The 22,491-nt window shown below is 33.1% G+C and overlaps 1 long non-coding RNA gene across 1 annotated transcript in view; it reads right to left on the reverse strand.

The window, feature by feature from the left end:
- Positions 1–9,854, reverse strand: part of LOC149777726 (uncharacterized) — a 126,139-nt gene extending 116,285 nt beyond the window's left edge. The window contains exon 1 of the long non-coding RNA XR_016415452.1: positions 9,193–9,854. This is a non-coding gene — a long non-coding RNA (uncharacterized LOC149777726). The remainder of the gene's footprint in view (positions 1–9,192) is intronic.
- Between the last annotated feature and the right edge of the window lie 12,637 nt (positions 9,855–22,491).

A 22,491-nucleotide genomic window follows, 5' to 3' on the forward strand; every position in this document is an offset into this window, starting at 1 on the left:
ATGGTAATGATGATACACTTGATCATTTTTCGCCTCATTAAAGTTTTATGTTGTTTTCTTTTCGTTTTCTTTTTCGGTTATTTTAAAAATCGGATTTGAGAGGAAACCGGTTTGTGCATTATCTACTGGATTTTATGTAGAGCGTTAGCCTCGGATGCGGGAGGTCGTGGGATCGATTCCCAGTCGAGTCATACCAAAGTCTTACAAAAATGGTACTAACAGCTGCCTCTCTTGGCGCTCAGCTTTAAGAGGTTAGTGTTAGGACTGGTCGGTATAGTGTCAGGATAATGTGACTGGGTGCAGTGGCGTCACTCGGTTTGGTGTCACCCAGTGCGGTAGCTCATGGTGTCACCCCCATGGTCCTCCTTCCGTAACAGACCATACAGAATCCTTTGTAATGTCATTTTGATGTCACCCCCTCTGATGGTGTCACCCGGTGCAGTCCGCACCCCACGCATCCCCCTAGCGGCGCCACTGCTGTGCCTGCTAGTCATGTATTTAACTATGATCGGTTATCCGCTTATGAAATCCGACTAGACCGAGCAGTGTGTGCTCTGTAAAATTTGCAGTTTTTCATTTTGGTGTCACCCCTCTGAGATGGTGTCACCCGGTGCGGTCCGCACCCCCCGCACCCCACTAGCGACGCCACTGACTGGGTGGAACATCATGCTACATGTCTGCGGCATGATGCCCCAGTGCTAGACATCACTATAAACTGTCATACTGCAGACATTGTAGCGATATGACTGAAAAATTGTTAAAGCTACGTTAAAAATCCAAATCACACACACACACACACACACACACTGGATTTTATGCATTGGGTATAAATGTTCTATACACATTTTTGCGGCCTATATTCGATATTAACGGGATGAAAAACGCACAAACTATTTGTATGACACGGAATATCAGCAACTTTTGAAAAAAAAATATGCAAATGTTTGGTATCTAAAGTGTAAATCACGCCGATTATTCAGTGTTCTTTTCAAACTTACCATCCAACTTGCAATTGTTTCATAAAATTAATATTTCATTTTTCAAAAATTCGTTTTGAATTATTCCTAAAGGTGAATGGTCACTGGATAGCTAACATTATGTGCAACCATCCCCTCGTAGGTTATTGTTGGAGAAACAATGCTGGTGTCCAAATTCATGTTGAAAAGAGTCCAATAGGTTAGAGTATTCTTCTAGCTTGTTGCTGTTTGATAGGATGGCGCACAAACTTTGCACACATCTAATAAACGAGAATCATGGCATGAAAAGGTCTCAGTCTGAAACATCAGTCCACAAAGATCAGTGTACAACAACAAACATCAGTGTACAAAAACATCAGTGCAAACAACAAACATCAGTGCACAAGAAAGAAACGGTAATGAAGAGGGTCGGTATTTGTCTTGAGATTGTTACATTGTGGACCAGTTCTTGGCCTTGGATTATTTTCAAACGGCTGTGAATGGAACTAGTCCTTGACCTCCTCGCATTATTCCAAACAGAACGCCACTAATTTTCATACAATCCTGCAAGTCGTGCGTGAAATTAGATCCACAAATCTGACGATAGACACATTAACCAGTATAAATATCTTAAATCTATTTTCAATGTTACATAGAAATTTTAACAAGCATACATACCTTATAGTTTTTTCAAGGTTATATAGACACTTTAACGAGCATAAATATCTTAAAGGTTTTCAAGGTTCTAAAGACACTTTAACCAGTATAAACATCTTAAATCTATTTTCAAGGCTATATAGACACTTTAACGAGCATAAATGTCTTAAATCTATTTTCAAGGCTATATAGACACTTTAACGAGCATAAATATCTTATAGTTTTTTCAAGGTTATATAGACACTTTAACGAGTATAAACATCTTAAATCTATTTTCAGGGTTACATAGACACTTTAACCAGCATAAATATCGTATAGTCTATTGTCAAGGTTACATAGACACTTTAACCAGCATAAATATTTTATAATCTATTTCAAGGTTATATAGGCACTTCAACCAATATAAACATCTTAAATGTATTTCAAGGTTACATAGACACTTTAACGAGCATAAATATATTATAGTTTTTTTTTTTCAAGGTTATATAGACAATTTAACAAGTATAAACATCTTAAATATATTTTCAAGGTTACATAGACACTTTAACCAGTATAAATATATTGTGGTCTGTTTTTCGCGGTTACATATAAACTTTAACGAGCATAAATATATTATGGTATATTTTCAAGGTTACATGGATACTTCAACCAGTATAAACATCTTAAATATATTTTCAGGGTTACATAGACACTTTAACCAGCATAAATATCGTATAGTCTATTGTCAAGGTTACATAGACACTTTAACCAGCATAAATATCTTATAGTCTATTTCAAGGTTATGTAGGCACTTCAACCAGTATAAACATCTTAAATGTATTTCAAGGTTACATAGACACTTAAACGAGCATAAATATATTATAGTTTTTTCAAGGTTATATAGACACTTTAACAAGTATAAAGGTGGCGCTCTACAGTTTCGTATTTTGCATAGGGTTAGCATTTTAAAGAAAAAGAATTTCCCCGGCTTTCCTCACTGGTTATACTGGCTATTTAAAAAAGACCTTGTATATCTTAGGTATAATGCAAAGAACCTTTAATTCCCTTTATTTTGGTGTAAGATTGATGGGTGTACTATGGGTTATAGAGTATACAGCTTGGCCTTACTTCAGATGTGCACCTTTCAAAAAAGTGCAAACTGTACTTGGTCATTTTCACTTCCTGAACTTCAGAGGTAAATTGTATAAAAAAGAGCCGATAACTTTTTTTTACATTTTATGTATTTGGTAATTCATTCATTACACTTTCAGAAGCTGGTATTGTCTAGTCTGGCAAAATTCATTTTCCCTATTTTAATAGCTGCCATGTATAGTGTACTTTAGACTAATTCAGGCTGATTTTTTAACACAAGGGAGCAGTCATTTTAGTTAGCAGTGTGCTTAAATCATATAAAATTTCCAAAAGTACAATATCCAAAAGAAATATCATCCACATTACATTAATGTAGCATAGAGGTATGCCAACATTCTCTCCATTGTGCATGTTTTAAATGCGAACTACTTCACCTTACATACGTCACGCTCTCAAAAGTACATATTAACTGGTGAGCGCCCCCAAACATCTTAAATATATTTTCAAGGTTACATAGACACTTTAACCAGTATAAATATATTGTGGTCTGTTTTTCGCGGTTACATACAAACTTTAACGAGCATAAATATATTATGGTCTATTTTCAAGGTTATATAGACACTTTAACGAGCATAAATATCTTATAGTTTTTTCAAGGTTATATAGACACTTTAACCAGCATACATATCTTATTTTCTATTTCAAGATTATATAGACACTTTAACCAGTATAAACATCTTAAAACTATTTTCAAGGTTACATAGACACTTTAATCAGCATAAATATATTATGGTCTATTTTCAAGGTTATATAGACACTTTAACTATATAAACATCTTAAATCTAATTTCAAAGTTACATAAACACTTTAACGACCATAAATATTTTATAGTCTAATTCAAGGTTATAAAGACACCTTAACCAGTATAAACATCTTAAATCTATTTTCAAGATTACATATACACTTTAACCAGTATAAATATATTGTGACCTGTTTTTCACGGTTACATAGAAACTTTAACGAGCATAAATATCTTATAGTCTATTGTCAAGGTTATACAGACACCTTAACCAGCATAAATAGCGTATGATCTTTTTGCACAGTTACATAGAAACTTTAACGAGCATAAATAACGTATGGTCTATCTTTTAAGATTATATAGACACTTTAAACAGCTTAAACGTTTTATAGTTTATTTTTGAGAGCTGTATACGTTCAGATACTTCAGGAAGCCTGACTGTTGTATATAGTTTGTTTTAGCTAGCATAACCCTAGTACAGTCTTTTTTTAAAAAGTAAAATAGGCTTAGCCACTTCAAATAGCCAAAGTATCTCAGTGTGTTTCTCATAGATACATACGCCCAGACAATTCAACCAGCCAAAGTATCTCAGTGTGTTTCTCATAGATACATACGCCCAGACAATTCAACCAGCCAAAGTATCTCAGTGTGTGTTTTTCATAGATACATAAGCCCAGACAATTCAACCAGCCAAATTATCTCAGTGTGTTTCTCATAGATACATAAGCCCAGACAATTCAACAAGCCAAAGTATATCATAGTGTGTTTCTCATAGACACATACGCCCTGACAATTCAACCAGCCAAAGTATCTCAGTGTGTTTCTCATAGATACATACGCCCTGACACTTCAACCAGCCAAAGTATATCATAGTGTGTTTCTCATAGATACATACGCCCTGACACTTCAACCAGCCAAAGTATCTCGGTGTGTTTCTCATAGATACATACGCCCAGACAATTCAACCAGCCAAAGTATCTCAGTGTGTTTCTCATAGATACATACGCCCTGACACTTCAACCAGCCAAAGTATCTCAGTGTGTTTCTCATAGATACATACGCCCTGACCCTTCAACCAGCCAAAGTATCTCAGTGTGTGTTTTTCATAGATACATACGCCCTGACACTTCAAGCAGATTAAGAATCGTCTTGTCTCTTTTTCATAGATGCATAGGTTCAGACACTTCAACCACCGTAAGTTAAAGAAAACACACAAAACATGATTTCGATCGACCAAGGAGACATTACATGACCTTTGAAAATGTGGAGCTCAATTAATGGTAAAATGTCCAGACAGCACCGTGACGATTTGATTTCTTTTAAAGGGGCAGCTGGTGTCATGAAAACCAATCAACACAGTAATTTAGTTAGAATGTAAAAGATAACAAAATATAAAAACAAAAATTAGTTTCTTAGAAATGTGTTTGATCAATTTTTATAAAAGAAACCTCTGTATACTGTAGCCAGGGAATATATCGGTTTGCACTTATCGATTCGATTTAATTTTCCTTGTGGCTTTCCCAACAACACGTGTTATATAACCATATATTGCCCAGTGTCGTAATGAGAATTCAGAAAATGATCAAATTTTACGCATTTAATTTGTTAATTATTAATGTACAGTTTGATTTGAAATATTGGTGAAGATAACGATATATCCTATCATAATCTAAACTAAATACAACAAAACCACACAATATTCCGTTTCGTTCCAGCTCATCTTAGGTCTCTTAAACCCGCATGTACAAAAATGACCCACATTTCTTGATATCAGCATGTACAAAAATGACCCACCTTTCTTCATATCAGCATGTACAAAAATGACCCACCTTTCTTCATATCAGCATTGATTCCCATCAAAGACAACTGAGCTCTATTCCTAGGAGTACATGCCAAGTAATCGAAGGAATAATATTGGGGACTTGGGGACAGAAATCAAATGTATAAATAAGCAGATTAATGTTGGTCAGAGACAGCATTTACAACACAATTCCAGTTACGAGGACATTATCTATAGCTTTGTCCTTTCTGATTAATGGTATATCTTCGTCATGAATATTAGTAACCTGATTTGGTGAGATAACTTTAGCAATTATCATCAAAGGCATTACTCACTTTTGCTGTGCTCCTAAACTCACATCGCATTAATCACTGGAGCGTCGTTTGACATTTAAAATGTATGAAGACATTATCACTTCTCTCTCTCTCTCTCTCTCTCTCATTATACTACTTGGTAGTTTAAATGACATATCAGAACGTTTAGAACTTAGGCATGGATAAATATGATCAGACTGTCTACCAAGTATTTCAATAAGACAAAGGATATTATATATTCGATTCAATAGAGAACTCACACAGAATATAAGGAAATAAATAATTGTACTAGATTGCAAAGCGATTAGAAAACTATATTTGTTGTGAGGATACATTTTCAAATGTTCTGTCATATATATATATATATATATATATATATATATATATATATATATATATATATATATATATATATATATATATCTTGTTTAGTAATAATATTAATTAATTTATTCGTTTGCTATTGGAAATAATTCTGAGGACTTCATAAGGAACGAATCCACTATTTTTGTGATTCTATGTATTTCATTGCATTTCTATACTTTGTCTTAAAATCTTCAGAAAATGGAGGAATAAAATAATATCATCATCATCTCTGTCTCTCTGTCTCTCTCTCTCTCTCTCTCTCTCTCTCTCTGCAATTAGATACGTGCATTGTAATCGAGGAGGGCGAAAACAAAGATTTTGTAAAATCAAGTTCCATCTAATTTGGAATAGCGAGTCTTTGAACAAGACAATTTAATGATTGGTTTAAATAGTTATCAACTATAAAAATATTTTGGTCCAGTAGGTTCGCAAATAATAACTACATTTTATCCGTCTCCATAGATTTCTTTGCCAAAAGAAGTGATGAAATCGTCATCCTTGGAAAAGAAGAGATGAAGTCGTCAGACTTAGACGAAAGATGTCACACTTTACGTACATCGTCATGACAGACGTTACTGATGCCTATATACTCCATTCTTTATTAAAAAGATAAGATAGACATTGAAATAGACTGGGCTATATATCTATATCACATTTATACGTGATTTACGAGATGAGAGGACAATACGAGATCCATGGATTCATCATACGATATAAATATAGCGAGGACAATACGAGATCCAATTATTCATCATACGATATAAATACAGTGAGGACAATACAAGATGTGAGGACAATACGAGATCCATTGATTCGTCATGAGATGCAAATACATAAAGAATATAGTTTTCGACGAAACATAATATAATAGCGTTTTAAATTTCAGAGTAATATAGCAAATTAAATAAATTAAATAAAATAGCCACGTTAAATCCAAGGGTAATATATTAAATTAAATATAATAGCCCTGTTACATCTTAAGGTAATATAGTAAATTAAAAAGAATAGCCCTGTTAAATCTTAAGGTAATATAGCAAATTAATTATAAGCATAAATATCTTATAATCTATAACAAGGTTATATTGACGCTTTAACCAGTATAAACATCTTAAATCTATTTCAAGGTTATATAGACGCTTTAACCAGTATAAACATCTTATAATCTATAACAAGGTTATATAGACGCTTTAACCAGTATAAACGTCTTAAATCTATTTCAAGGTTATATAGACACTTTAACCAGTATAAACATCTTAAATATATTTCAAGGTTAAAATATATAGACACTTTAACCAGTATAAACATACTAAATCTATTTTCAAGGTTACACACACACACACACACACACACACACACACACACACACACACACACACCGGGAGTCGGTTAGAGCGATAAATTATTATTTCCGTTTTCAATTTTTAATATTACTAATATAGATGTATAGAGATCATCTATAATAAATTTAAAAACTAAGTAAATATAGATGTTACTAACAGCAAATGTTTTTATATTTAAAAAAGTCACTTCTTACTGTGCACAGATTCACTCTGCCATTAAACTGATTGGAGCTTTTACATTCCAGTTTACAAGAATGATACGAATGGTCGTATAAATACTGTTGATAAATATTATATAGGAGATAAATAAAAAGATTAAATTTATTAACAGTTGCAAAGCGATTCAATACACAATTTTATATATAACTTGCAAATTAACACTAATTGTATGTTTACATTCTCATTAAGTTGTTTCTTATCCTATGAAATGCATTTTATTGTTTATGGCTATACAATATAATCTAACTCAAATGTGACATATTTATGAGTATGGAATGGTGATATTCTTTTGGAAATATTAATTGTTTCTGTTTAATGAATATCAATCTCGCAAAAATACATATGTACACCATCCCTATCTTTGTTTTAACTGTACCGTTGAAACGAAACGAAATTCAATTCATAAATAGTTTAGATTGCCACTCCATGCGTATGATAGAATATATTTGGCCTTTTTTCATAAGCTACTCAAATGTATAGATACAAATTTATGACTAGAAGGACGCACATACACACGCACATACACACACACATATACACACACGGAGATATAGGGATAAAGGTTAGATAACCACAATGATAGATAGATAGATAGATAGATAGATAGATAGATAGATAGATAGATAGATAGATAGATATGAAGGCAGATAGATAGATAGATGCGTGATAGATAGATATGAAGGCAGATAGATAGACAGATGCGTGTATGTGCTACCAAAAAATTATCGTGTTTGTATCTGAACTCTTGAACTATTTTATGCAAGGTCAGATACACATTGGGAATCTGTTTGAAATGTATCTTTTGATTAGCAAATTTGTCAATAAATACGTCCATTAATAAACATGTCAATTAGCAAACATGTCAATTATTAATATATAAATTGCATTATAAAACTGTTTTTTTATGTTAGCCAAAAAATAAAACATTATATTTATCATTGTTTTTTTGCGAAACACATTAATATAAAAAGCAATTATATTTTGCCTTTTAACCACTAGACTGCTTACTTATGATTGTGCCCACAATTTTTTAATGGTTTGTAGATTTAGTAAAGATATTTCCTTCTTGGATACTAAATCGTCTTCGCGGCTATAATTAGATTCAAATATTACAGCTAAACATATAGAAAAACAGGGTAATATCTGTAATTTAGATGATTGTTTGTAAAACTCTGGCAATATGGTGCCATTATGTTTTAACACCAAAAGAATTATGGCAAAAACCTGTGATAAAAATACTTGATAACATATTTGTATATGTCTACATTAGTGTCGCAACCTAACATTCAACAAATATATAATAATGTAATAATGTTTAACCGGAAGTGCTGCTGTGAATACATTATTCCATAAATCTTTAGACGCTGCTAGTACAAGGCAATCCCTGCCCCATTTTTGTTTTCGATTATTTTGTCACCATCTTACATGTTTATAAATAACCTTTTCTCTTTTACTTGAATTAACTTAGCTCGTGAAATTTAGATTTTTAAACCTAGATATACAGATTTACAAAATCAATTTCTTATTTATTTATTGGTAATTTTGACATTCTTAATGTTTGCGAAATCTAGGTTAAATTATCAAATTTGGGCTCAACATTAGCCTACCCCTTGCTAAAATGTTTGTGGTATTTTTGGCTGTAATTAAAACATGAAGACATAAATAAAACATGTACAGTAACTTGAGTTACCTGGAGATCCAGTTGCCTCGAGTCAGCTGTCATGGCGGTATGAAGGCGCGATAAATTATGCGTATTATCACATGTTATAACTGATATCACATAACCGGTTGTACAGCGCCGGGACGAAACAAGGAAAATGGCGGGAAGTGAACACAACCATGTCAGATCCTTTTAGTGCAAGAAAAAAGAAGGAAAAAAAAAAAACGACACAGAAATTTTAGATTATACATTTTCTCCTCTTACTGTAATAATAAAGTGTATGCTAGAACATTTTGACTGTGTCACCGATGATATGCACGACAGGCTGAGAGATGACCTCTCAAGTCTTTATGTCCTGGCAAAAGAAAATCCCACGGATCATACATTTCGGATAAAGTGTATATACTCCATAGTTTTTAGAACCCCACCGAATATTTTGGTACACGTTTGCCTATTTTCATCCCTCTACTGAACTTTTCCAGCGCAGGTGTTGAATCGGTTGAGTGAAATCCTTTTCCTTGGCAACCATGTCGTCTGCCACACGGGAACAAAAGGTCATCGGTCGTCCATAAAGTTCGCACTCTCTCACGGGTGAAAGTAAAAGTTAATTTTGCAATCATAATGGAGGGGAGAAGCCATGCGTTACTAGACAAAGTGCTAACGTAGGTAAAAAGTCATCAGTCAAGTTTGGAATTTCGTTACATCTTTATTGCAACAACTGATGGGCGGGGCGTTGAATTAGCTTTCCACGCCTTCTGTCAAATGTGTTTGGTATCCTGCACATAATTAGCGCCGTGACAGGGTGCATCAGTAATGCATGAATGACCTTCATAGCTGACTGTAGACACTTTTTTTTCATCTGTCTGGTTTATCGACATTAATATTCCACGCAGATATTATCATAATAATTTTTACCTGTCAAATATAAATGAAATATGCACATACAGTTCAAATCGTTTTATTTAAGGAAAAGAGGTGCCAGAAGGTACCATTTAAATTGTATCTGATGCTTTACATTCGGAGGTACGCATTATCAATTACAGCCATTGTAAAACAATAACATCTTTTAATCCGAAAATATAATACAATAATTAGACGTTGTTCGTAGCCATCATGTATTGCCTCAAATCAGAAAATCCTTAAATTTGATATACTTTCGACAGGCAAAAAAGAAATGGTTCAAAAAAGAACAAGAAACAAACTGTAAGAGACTGTTTTAACGCTACAGAGAGAGGACAGAAGGCTCACAGGGTCCTTACGCTATTTTGTAGTAAACATAAGTGCGCACGCACACACACACACACACACACACACACACACACACACACATATATAATAGCCACAAACATGGAAACGTGAAGGTACATTCATAGTATGATACAATCCATTGTTGATAAAAGCATATTATAAACAAGCGTACACAGACACACACATATACAAAGACACACACACACACACAGAGTTCTCTACGATGACGTCAGATTGTCCAAATGGACAGTCATTGAGTCTTGGTATATATATATATATATATATATATATATATATATATATATATATATATATATATATATATATATATATATATATATAGATATACTTAAATATAATAGTTCGTGCACCTCAAATCCTTTCCTTCGACCTTGTTCCAATTGTTAAGTATGAGTTAACGGTCTAGTAGGTTGATGCGCTGGTGCGTGACAGAACTTGAATTTTACATTTTATTATTCAGTGTCTATCTATATATAGGCTCTCATTAATCTGTCAAGACTCCAGATATATTATTTTTACCTGTATGACATATACTTGTATTTTTTTCTGCCACGAAGCGGTCCTTATGCTGATTTTTTTAAAGCAAAGTCTTCCCATCCAGGGCCACCAACCATTGGTCAGATTTAAAAAGAGAATTTGTAATGGCATGGTTGGTGCAAAATCGTCGAATGATATGTTCTATATACTTTTTATTCAAATTTGTCCAGGGAAAAGAAAGTTGTTTTGTCATTTCGAATATTGTAATATATACACTCGAAATGATTGGCTGCTTGATTTTAAGAGCCTATCCGAGAACGGATGAGGACAAATGATGAGGTTATGTCTTGTAATGGATGAGGGAAAATGATGAGGTTAAGAGAATGTCTAGGAGAGGTTGAGGGAAAATGATGAGGTTAAGCGGTTATCAAGGAATGAACGAGGGAACAAAATCAGGGGTAGAAGCTGACTATGAATGGATGAGGGGAATGATGAGGTCAAGAGGCAATGTTTGGAGTGGATGATGGGAAATAATGAGGTAAAAATGATGTCTAGGAATTGGTGAGGGAAGATGATGAGGCTATGAGGATTTCTTTGAATAAATGAGGCATAATGATTCCTACATACTTATCAAGAATTCGTCAAATTTTATTTACTAGATGACTGATACAGGATAGAGTAAGGGCAAATTTTATTTACTAGATGACTGACAAAGAATAGAGTAAGGGCAAATTTTATTTACAAGCTGACTGATAAAGAATAGAGTAAGGGCACATTTTATTTACAAGAAGACTGATACAGAATAGAGTAAGGGCATATTTTGCTTACAAGAAGACTGATAGAGAATATAGTAAGGGAAAATCTCATTTACAAGAAGACTGATGCAGAATAGAGTAAGGGTACATTTTATTTACAAGAAGACTGCTACAGAATAGAGATGGGGCAAATTTTATTTACAAGAAGACTGCTACAGAATAGAGCAGGGGCAACTTTTATTTACAAGAAGACTGATACAGAATAGAGTAAGGACACATTTTATTTACAAGAAGACTGATACAGAATAGAGTAAGGGCATATTTTGTTTACAAGAAGACTGATACAGAATAAAGTAAGGGCAAATTTTATTTACAAGAAGACTGATACAGAATAGAGTAAGGGCAAATTTTATTTACAAGAAGACTGACACAGAATAGAGTAAGGACAAATTTTATTTACAAGAAGACTGACACAGAATAGAGTAAGGGCACATTTTATTTGCAAGAAAAATTATATAGGGTAGAGCAATGGCCACTATTTTTTACATGTGTACAATTAAAGAATATTATTCAGGATTGCTTTGAAGACTTCACTTGGGCCTGAGTCTACTAAAACAAGCTTATTTGTGTCAATTGAACCTTTGATTCTGGACAGAAATTAATTTTTTCAATTTCCACATTTTCTTGGGAAATGTAGTAACTGTCAGATGCATAGCGTCTAGAAGAGTACATGCTGTTCAAACATTCAAGGGACTTATTTCTGTAATCTAACATAACTAGGAACATGACGGGCCATCTTACCGCTTGAAAACATCGACTGTATTCTACCGCAACTTTAAATTTTACTTATTCAATTAATGGTCGAAAATATCGACTTTATTCTTAAAATTGGAATATTACAGACATCTTATCAGTCGATCATAGAATTTTGTGTCAGTAACATCCACGATAAACACTCCAACTTTTTAATATTTTGTTGTGATGTAATGACTTCAGTTTTTCACAGTACCACAGAAAATTACATTTTCGATACATAATCGACACAAGTTTCGGAATTTTATTTTAGACCTTATTATGCAGAAGAGAATGGAACATTTAATTATATGTTGTGTTTGCTTTTGTACAGATGTACCCTATCTCAATTACGTGCGATGGCATTCGTGATGACGTCATTGCTTAAGTGTATAATGTTGAATTGAATAACGTCTGCAAATAAAGATGCGATCTTTTTCCATGACTTGAACCCGAGGATGGTTGTCATTTAGTCTAAGAAAGAAAAAAGCCATGAAAATCTTCCAGAGAAAAATAACACGTGAACTACAAAAACCTACATTTTGATAAAATTGCAGTTGATTTAAAACATTTTCACACTCCCATATCGTATCCTCATTTCAGATAACAATCAGCGCGTGTACTCGTTTATATAAAGCTAAACTCCTTTGACGCAAGTTGGTGATTCTATTTGGATACCTTTGGGTTAGTTTTATATCGATTTGAAAACAGGACTGGTTTGAAATTAGCTATTCAGAAAGTTGGACTGGCTTGAAATTAGCTATTCAGAAAGTTGGACTGGTTTGAAATTAGCTATTCAGAAAGTTGGACTGGTTTGAAATTAGCTATTCAGAAAGTTGGACTGGTTTGAAATTAGCTATTCAGAAAGTTGGACTGGTTTGATTAGAAAGAAAACATGACCACTTGTGACTTAGCGTACAGAATACTATTAGCTTATTTAATAATGACGACGATTTCGTCTATACCAGCTATCCATAATGCATGCAGACTTGTGCAACTCAACTATTTCTCCAGTAGTGACTGTCCTACTGCAAGGTCAACCAATCAAAAACGGTCACTGTCTCAAAGAGGTTATTTACTTGTGGGTGTGAGGTGGGTGGGTGGGTCCCCACGAATTACTTTGACATTAATCATGGACTCTTTCTTTCTTTAGACTAACATTATCTCCAATTATTCGTAGTAAAACGCCTCTCAGTATTTATTTGTAATGTTTACAGGTATAAATTGTGACAAATTCGATGAACGCCGGATTATGGGAATTTAAGGAAGAATGCACCATATGACCTGATTGAACCAAAAATAATGCTCTAACCAGAATGTTAAAACCATGGTTACTTGGGGTGGTCTCTTTCACCAAACAAAGTTATTCATAGCGTCGAAAAGGGTGTGTTAATGGAAATGTTATTTTTTTTTTTCATAAGGACTTTTATTCTGTGTAATCCGTGCATTCTATCGTTCGGTTCATCAGGTTTCAATCCAACATCGTAACCGAAGTATTATCACCTAAGAATGCATAGGTGAATCAACACTGCAAGATTTTGGTGTTGGCTGAGTGCAAATTAAATAATCTTCGTTTTCAAAAGCCAAAGCCCGCTATAAAGAATAAATTTAACGTTTCGCTCCTTGTTTTCCGTGCACGTGCGCTCACAGTCTAAGTAAAAAAATATTTTGCGAAAAACATGAATTCTGATTTTAGGCAATATTTCATATTCAGAAACAAGCCACACCGTCCGTTGCATGATTAGACACGAAATAACTAATTTATAACATTTCCCAAAACATGCCATAAATGTTCCGAAAATGCAATTCGTTTTATACAATTTGGCTATATCTGAAAACGAGGTCAAAATTACATATATTTAAAATAGATATATAACATCGCTAAACAAAAGATGAAAAACATATACTCTTACAACCTTATGGTCCTAAACTAAGTAACAGAAAAGATCGAAAACAACAAGTTTTGTAAAATTCAATAATAATTTATTTCTCTCCAATGCAAAGTGAAACTTTTGAAAGAACGTGCAGTGTTGTGAATTAAATCCGAAAAAGTCCTTTCACCAAGTCTAAAAGTATGGAGTAATCGGAAAGGGACTCCAGCGGTGTTCCGAATGAATTCCAATAATAAAAGTGCAGATATACCAATAGCCTGGAATGATTTTGATGTGCTAACAGTCTGAATGTATCACAATGATATAATCTAAAATATCTTTAAACCGATTCACAATAATCCCCAAAAAAGTATTTAGTCCAAAAGTATTATTGAGCACTTTGTAATTCCAGTGAGTAATTTAAATAAACAAAGCCTCTCAAATCAAATCTTAACACAACTAAAACAGATTCCACTAGTCAGATGTTAAGATAGGAATTAACAATTTGAAGTAAACATCCCTCATACAGAAAACTAAGAGAAAATAACAAAACCAGGATTAGAAACATTTTCCCGTGACATTCTAGAATCTTCCAAAGTCAAAATGCCAGATATACATGTAAGAACAATCTTAATATATAGTCAAATTTTATATACAAGAATTAGTAATATGTTGGTTAAATAAAAAAGACATTAGTCGGGTAGGCCCATCTCCTACGCTCAACTATGGACAAAGGTAGATCACAATACAAATTAAATAGACTTAACAATACGTATATAATAATGTAAATCAACATTTAGTAGAAAAAAAGGGGGGGGGGGCAGAGAGGGAGAGAAAAGACACTTGTTATGAGTGCTGTCTATTTCGTATTAAGTAAAGAAAAGAACCCGATAATATTTCTAATTGCGTTGATTTATAATTTCAAAGCAAGACGTTTTCAGTAACTAACAATTATATTCTAAGTACTAAATCTAAAAATAAAACGAAATAGACTTTATTAGATCAAACTCTAACTGGAAATAATAAACACCTCTTTCTTTGCTGTTTATATTCTCATATAGAATACCTTACCTGAATATGCCTCAACGGAAAGCGATTTCCAAAAATTTATAAATTATATTACGACAAAAACATTAGCGTTCATTCTTATCATCTTTCTGGTGATCGCAAATTCGATCTTAGTCATACAAAGATCATAAACCAATGCAGCGTCATTAGAAACATGACAGGCACGTGATCCTTGTGCGACTATGGGGTAGAAACAGAAAATGCATATCAGTATGTTTTCATCTGCATTCGACACACAACCCAAAAGGCAAAATCTTAATGAAATATTCGCTACACAGCCCAAAAGGCAAAATCCGAACGAAATATTCCCTACACAGCCCAAAAGGCAAAATCCTAACAAAGTATTCCATACACAGTTCAAAGGCAAAATCTTAACGAAATATTCCATACGCAGCCCAAAAGGCAAAATCCTAAAGAAATATTATCTACACAGTTTAAAGGCAAAATCTTAATAAAATAGTCGTTCCCATCTCACCAAAGGTAACTAAACTCGAAGCTGAGAGAGATTTCTGAATAAGTTTGCTTTCAAAATATAACAATGGTATAAGGCGTTTTAAGTGATCTTAGATTCTAAATGCAAACGGAATTATTTTATTCAGACATTACAATGACTAGCTGATATCTGATGTTGGTTCACTGTATATTAAATTTCATTTTTTTCCGATGCTTGGTAGAATTCTTGCTTTGGACATATTATTTCCTTTCTCAAACTTTCATTTTTATCAGCACGTCTTATTTGCTGCATTTTGTTCATCTCTTCAGCTGACTGTCAAGTTTGAATACATCATATTACTATATTTGTACGGGGGAAATATAATGTAATGTAAACCTGTAGCCCCACCCAGTATTCATAATTTGGTAAATATTAAAAGAAAAACAGTTCATTCTATGAGGGTATAAAAAGTTTACATGTATGTATAAGTAAATTATGCAAGGTATTAAGGTTACATTTGTATACAATACGTTTGTGAACTGATAGATAGTATTAATAAACTTTCATTATTATTATTATTATTATTATCATCATCATCATCATCATCATCATCATCATTATTATTATTATTATTATTATTATTATTATTATTATTATTATTATTATTATTATTATTTAATTTGTTAAGAAATTTTGAATGCCTAAAAAGCTTTTCCAACTCTCCAAAAATTTAGTTATTTTGGATAGCTATTAGTTTGTGACCTCTTAGGATAAAAATTTATTAACAAATAAACATCAAGTTATAATTCATGTATTTCACGTATGACATTCTAAAACTTGTACTAATGGCGCCATGATATTCTCAAATGAATAATTTTGCTGCTTTTTCATAAATTTTGTGTAGATGGAATGCTCTGCGTTCATTTTTTTTTGGGGGGGGGCGGGGACAAATGAACATCCTTTTTAATCTTGTATGCAACCAAACGGAAGAAATTCATTTAACATAATCCTTCACCAAGCTTTCAGCACCTCCCACGTACTGAAGTTTGTCGCTAGTAGCTTCATTTTTTTGTCGCATAATCTACATACCTTGTTATTTAGGTTAAAACATACAGAATATATATATATATATATATATATATATATATATATATATATATATATATATATATATATATATATATATATATATATATATATATATATATATATGTCATGAAGTTTAAATCAGAAGATGTGCTCAAAGCAATCAGAAAAGATGTCATTAAATTTGAATCATTATGTGTTAGATGGATTCGGAAATGCAGAACTATTCACTTGTCTGCAGATAAAATGACGCTGTTTATGTACTATATATATATATATATATATATATATATATATATATATATATATATATATATATATATATATATATATATATATATATATATCCATTTTTAATGCATCTACGGCGTGCTTGTCTACACACCTTTTCTTCAGAGATAATTAAATTGCTAAATTTGAACCCTTGACAAGGAAGCCGTATCTGGAAGCATTGCTTCTATGGGTGTATCATAATATGACACAGTCTGATCGTGCAGATAGATATCCTTACTTCAAAGCGAGTACTCCACCCACAAATAAAAGTAAACAACTTTAAAATCAAATCAAGCAAAAAAGCTCTCAGCTGTTCCATAACAAGTTTAAACGTGTCGGCCATATTTGTATCACGTGATATTCCGCCATTTCGGTACTGATATCGCCCTGGGTTAGGTAATATAGAGAGTAGATTCATACACATTCGCTGTACATGCAGCTTATTTATACGATTATTCAAGTTAAGCGTCGAATGCTATAACGCAATATTTGGTGAATTTCTCACCGCACAGTTTTACTTGTTCTACTTTAGGTCTTTCCTGTATAATTTCTTTCGAATGTTGAATTGTTCCGTTTAAGGGCAGTAATTCACAGGATGGGTTTCACAACAAGGAAACCAACATTACAATACTCCTAGTTGAATGTAATTTAATATTTAAGTTGATAGTTTTGGTTTTGGCCTTTTACGGGTCTGCAACCCAAGTATTTTACTTAATGATACGCTAATTAGATCAAAGTGCCTTGCGCCAAGGCAACCGACGATGACGACTGATCCTGTTCTAGGATTCGACGCCCCTCTCTTTCGGCCACAAGCCACTGACCACATAACCACTGCAGATCCTACCACCATTAGTCACCTGTTACGACATTGCAGGAGGGCACCTTTTACGAAATTGACGGTGGGCGCATCGGTCTTATTCCACATTTAAAAGCCCACACGGGTTTAATTAAGGTGAATTACAAGGAAAGTGGGGTTTTTTTTTCTGTATTACTTCCCCTTTCATTTTCTTGCTTATTTGCTTAGTTTTCCAATCTTTCTGAGGAAAAGCTGGTATTTATGTAAGGCTCTCGATTTATTCATCGGATGCGGGAGGTCGTGGGTTCGATCCCCGGCCGAGCCATACCAAAGACTTACAAAAATGGTACTAACAGTTGCCTCGATTGGCGCTCAGCATTAAGAGGTTAGTATTAGGACTGGTCGGACTGGTGTCAGAATAATATGACTGGTGGGACATCATGCATGCTATATGTCTGTGGCATGATGCCCCAGTGCTAGACATCACTATAAATTGCCACATTACAGACATCGTAGCGATATGACTGAAAAATTGTTAAAGCTACGTTAAAAATCCAAATCACATCACACATCACTTGATTTATTCATATTACGCATATTTGACCCACGATTCTCTCTTCGCTCTTCCCTCGATGTCTGTCTGTCTGTCTGTCTGTCTCTATCTCTCTCTTCTGCACACACACACCCATCCACCCCGCACACATTGCCGAATTTTGTTGTTGTGGTTTAATCTAAGTTTGAAAGCAATTTTATATATTTGATGGCGGATCCGAAAATGTGTTGATGCTAATTGTGTCTAGTGTACGCAGTGTTTCTACAATATTCTACGGCTTTACAAAGAGTATAGATGAATACATGACACTAGTAAACTAATCCGAACATGTGATTGAAGTAAAACGTGTACGAAGATTAATAATACATGTTTTAAATATGATCCGTTGACAACTCACTATCATGTGTGTGATGAAATTAATTGATGCAAGTTCACATGACAGGCTATTCATTTTTGTTACAGGCCAGGCCCTAGAGCAAGTCGAAGGAGGCATCCGCCTTGGGTCCCACGCTTTCATCAAAATCAACTCCGCAATGCAATGATTTGCTTGGGGCCATGCCCTCATCGCTTGCTGCCTTTGGCCACGCACATCCTAAGGCCGGGCCTGACAGAATATGTTTGTCTAAAAGCCATGTCTTTAAAATACCTTAGTAAATTGTAACTTCCTTTTAATATTTGATTTAGAAGTTTAAAATAACAGTGCTAGAATAACATTACAAGTCTACATTCCTAGTGTAATTAGAGAAAACCCTCTTTTCAAGTATCACATTCTAATTCTAATCAGCAGAGACTCGCTGACTTTCCTAGTTACAAACGTTAAAGAACCCGGATAACTGTTTCAAGTTGACTTTATAACTCGTTTTCACTAGCAGACGATTTTATCATAGTGGTTATACATTTACTCTGGTCTAACAAAATTTACAACTAGTCTAACAAAATCTAACATTTCTTCAAGGAATTATTTAGTTATTCCATTCAGAACTAAGTCAGAAGAGAATGAAAAACTTCAAAAATAAAAAGATAGTTTAGAAACAATTGCTTTCAAAATAGTGTTGTCGGTTTCATCTTCAGAGGTCATAAATTTCTAGCATGAATACAAGTTGTCAAATGGACTTTAAAAGGTTTTAGAAATTTGACATTTTCAACACGGCATACAGTGGCGTAATGTTTTCCTAATATGTGTTCCGACAGAAAGTCTGTTTATACCGTTGTAACTGATTTAATTATGCTTTATATTTCATAGCGATTTAAAGAACAAATTCCAATTGTCAGACATGGCATACAATTAACTGGAAAAGTCTCAGTTGTCTACATTATGGCCTCCGATGACATCATCTGATAAAATTTTATCCACAAGAAAAATGTTAATTTTCTAAGTGCTAATTTTAGAAGGCAGAAGAAGACAAGTTGTATATGTGGAAGAGATCTTGAGGTGCATTCGGCCAAAATGACAATGATCAGGCCTTTCTACCTGTACATGTAATTAAACAAACACTTTGATAATTTTACATAAACCGCCATTGACTATACATGGAAACAGAATACAACGACCTCTGATTAAAGCACTTATAATTAGACACTATGGTTTGTGGTTCAAACTTGGCAGTGTTGCCGAAAGATCTTTTACGGCACGAAATAGCTTACCACATAATCTGCAAATAGGTCATGAAGTTTAGATCAGAAGATGTGCTCAAAGCAATCAGAAAAGATGTCATTAAATTTGAATCATTATGTGTTAGATGGATTCGGAAATGCAGAACTATTCACTTGTCTGCAGATAAAATGATGCCCTTTATGTACATAAAATATGACGTTAACAAATAATAAAATTATATATATATATATATATATATATATATATATATATATATATATATATATATATATATATATACACATACATATTTAAATACATATTTAAGTAACTGCAGTTAAAAATTAAAGAATATTTATAAATGTGTCAATATTGTGTTAGAAGTTTTATAGTTAAAGTGTTATGTTAATTGATCGTTTTATGCAGATTTAATGTGTACTACATATACAGCCAAACATTAATGATAATATTATTCAATTATCATGTATAGTAAATAAGGCTGTCTTCTACCTGCTATCAGTCTATTATTAGTGAACCATTCCCAGAGTTTCACAGGTACATTCTTTAACATTTTTACACCAGTTTCATTAATCTACATGAAGTTGTATTTGAAAGTATTGAAAAAATTCTAATAAATCAGATGAATACTTTAGCTTGTATTACCCCATTTTCCAGAAACAAATAACTACAAACATGGTTAATAAGTCTTCCAACCAGAAAAAAAAATAATTAATCACATGAACATATATAAGTTCTACATAAATTTTACTAAAATACACAGATACTTATTTGTCAGGAATGTAAATTAGCGCAGGTTTTATGATTGCAACAATCAAGATTTGCATACATTTTTCAGCGATGCGGATCAGTATTTGAAGAGGATCAGTATTTGAAGAGGATCGTCAGTAGAAAAATTAGATAATTAAAAGCTCAGTTAGACTTAACGAAAAGACTTATCAAGAAATCCACCCAAGAAGATAACTAAGTTGAGTATGTAAGTGTTTGCTATAGAACAAAAAGAAGCATTTAAATACATTGAATAATAGAGAAATGAATGCTATCATTGAATGCTTATCCAATATGTTACGCACACATGTTTGACAAGTTATAAGTGAAAATGCATGATGAATGTTTCACAAGAAAGAACATTTGATATCACGCATAAATTGGTATCATTCACCCGGATGAAGAATACACAATGATTTGCATCAAATGGATTAAGAACATTAAAGCTTGTATCAATATTAAAATGAAGACGGTATGCAATTCTTGAATGGTCTGGATTCTGTAGAAAATATTCAAAATGAGCCTTTAAATAAACCATCACAAGACAATTTATATAAAGTAGTAATTGGTTTCACAGATGTCTGGAGAGAGAGAGAGAGAGAGAGAGAGAGAGACGCACGTTGAAATGTGAATGACAGTTCAATATGGTAGACCAAATGACTACAAATTAATATTTCGTTGAAATAAAAGTCTTAAAAAAATTAACCATCTCAGATAAAGAAGCATTTACCATTTTACCATTTGCATTTTATCATCTTACAGATCATGCTTGGTAAACAAAAATAAAATGTTCAATCGGAGAAATTCAAAGTCGAAAGATTCCAAAGATAATTTAACCAGTGAAAAAGATGTCATGATGTATAAAAATAAAAAAGCACAACGTCATAGCTGACCAACACGAAGACGAATGAAATTATTTCAGTCTGTATCGGTTATGTATTGAAGAAATTTTTTATGTTTGAGTAAAATATTTCATATTTTGTTTTGGTTTTAGAATGTCTACATTCTCTCTTCTATAAATTATCGGCGATGAAATCATTTTTAGTCAAGATAGTTGCCATTACGTTTATCTTAGGCGCACATGATAACAACAACAAAACAGCCTCTCAGGAACCGTTGAATACAGGGAAGTACTTTTGTATATATCTCCCATAATAATTTTGCAAACTGTCTAATTTGAAAAGATATTTTGGTTTGGTTATTTGTAAGATCGTCACATGTATCAAGTTATAAACACATTGTTTGGTAAGTTGACATCAAATAGTAAATCTAATCACTTGTTCAGTTCATCTCTTGAACATATTAGAATCACTTTATCATCTTCTAATAACCATTTTCGCACTTTTTTCTTTTCAAATTTGACTGACAACTATTTTGTTGTTCTAAATCCAGAAAAGCCAAGGGAACAACTGTTCCAATAATTATTTCCTCTAAAGACGTTTTTATAAAGAAGAAAGTGACCATTCAGTTCATCAGTAAAAAAAAAAAAAAATTCTCAAAATTTCGGGAAAGCCTCATACTGGCGTTGCAATGAAAACCCCTTTAATCGGAGATTTTAACGAGCCATGCGAACGGT

The sequence above is a fragment of the Sinohyriopsis cumingii genome, chromosome 17 (genome assembly GCF_028554795.1).
Source record: "Sinohyriopsis cumingii isolate HCF-2022 chromosome 17, ASM2855479v2, whole genome shotgun sequence".
Lineage (NCBI taxonomy): Eukaryota > Metazoa > Mollusca > Bivalvia > Unionida > Unionidae > Sinohyriopsis > Sinohyriopsis cumingii.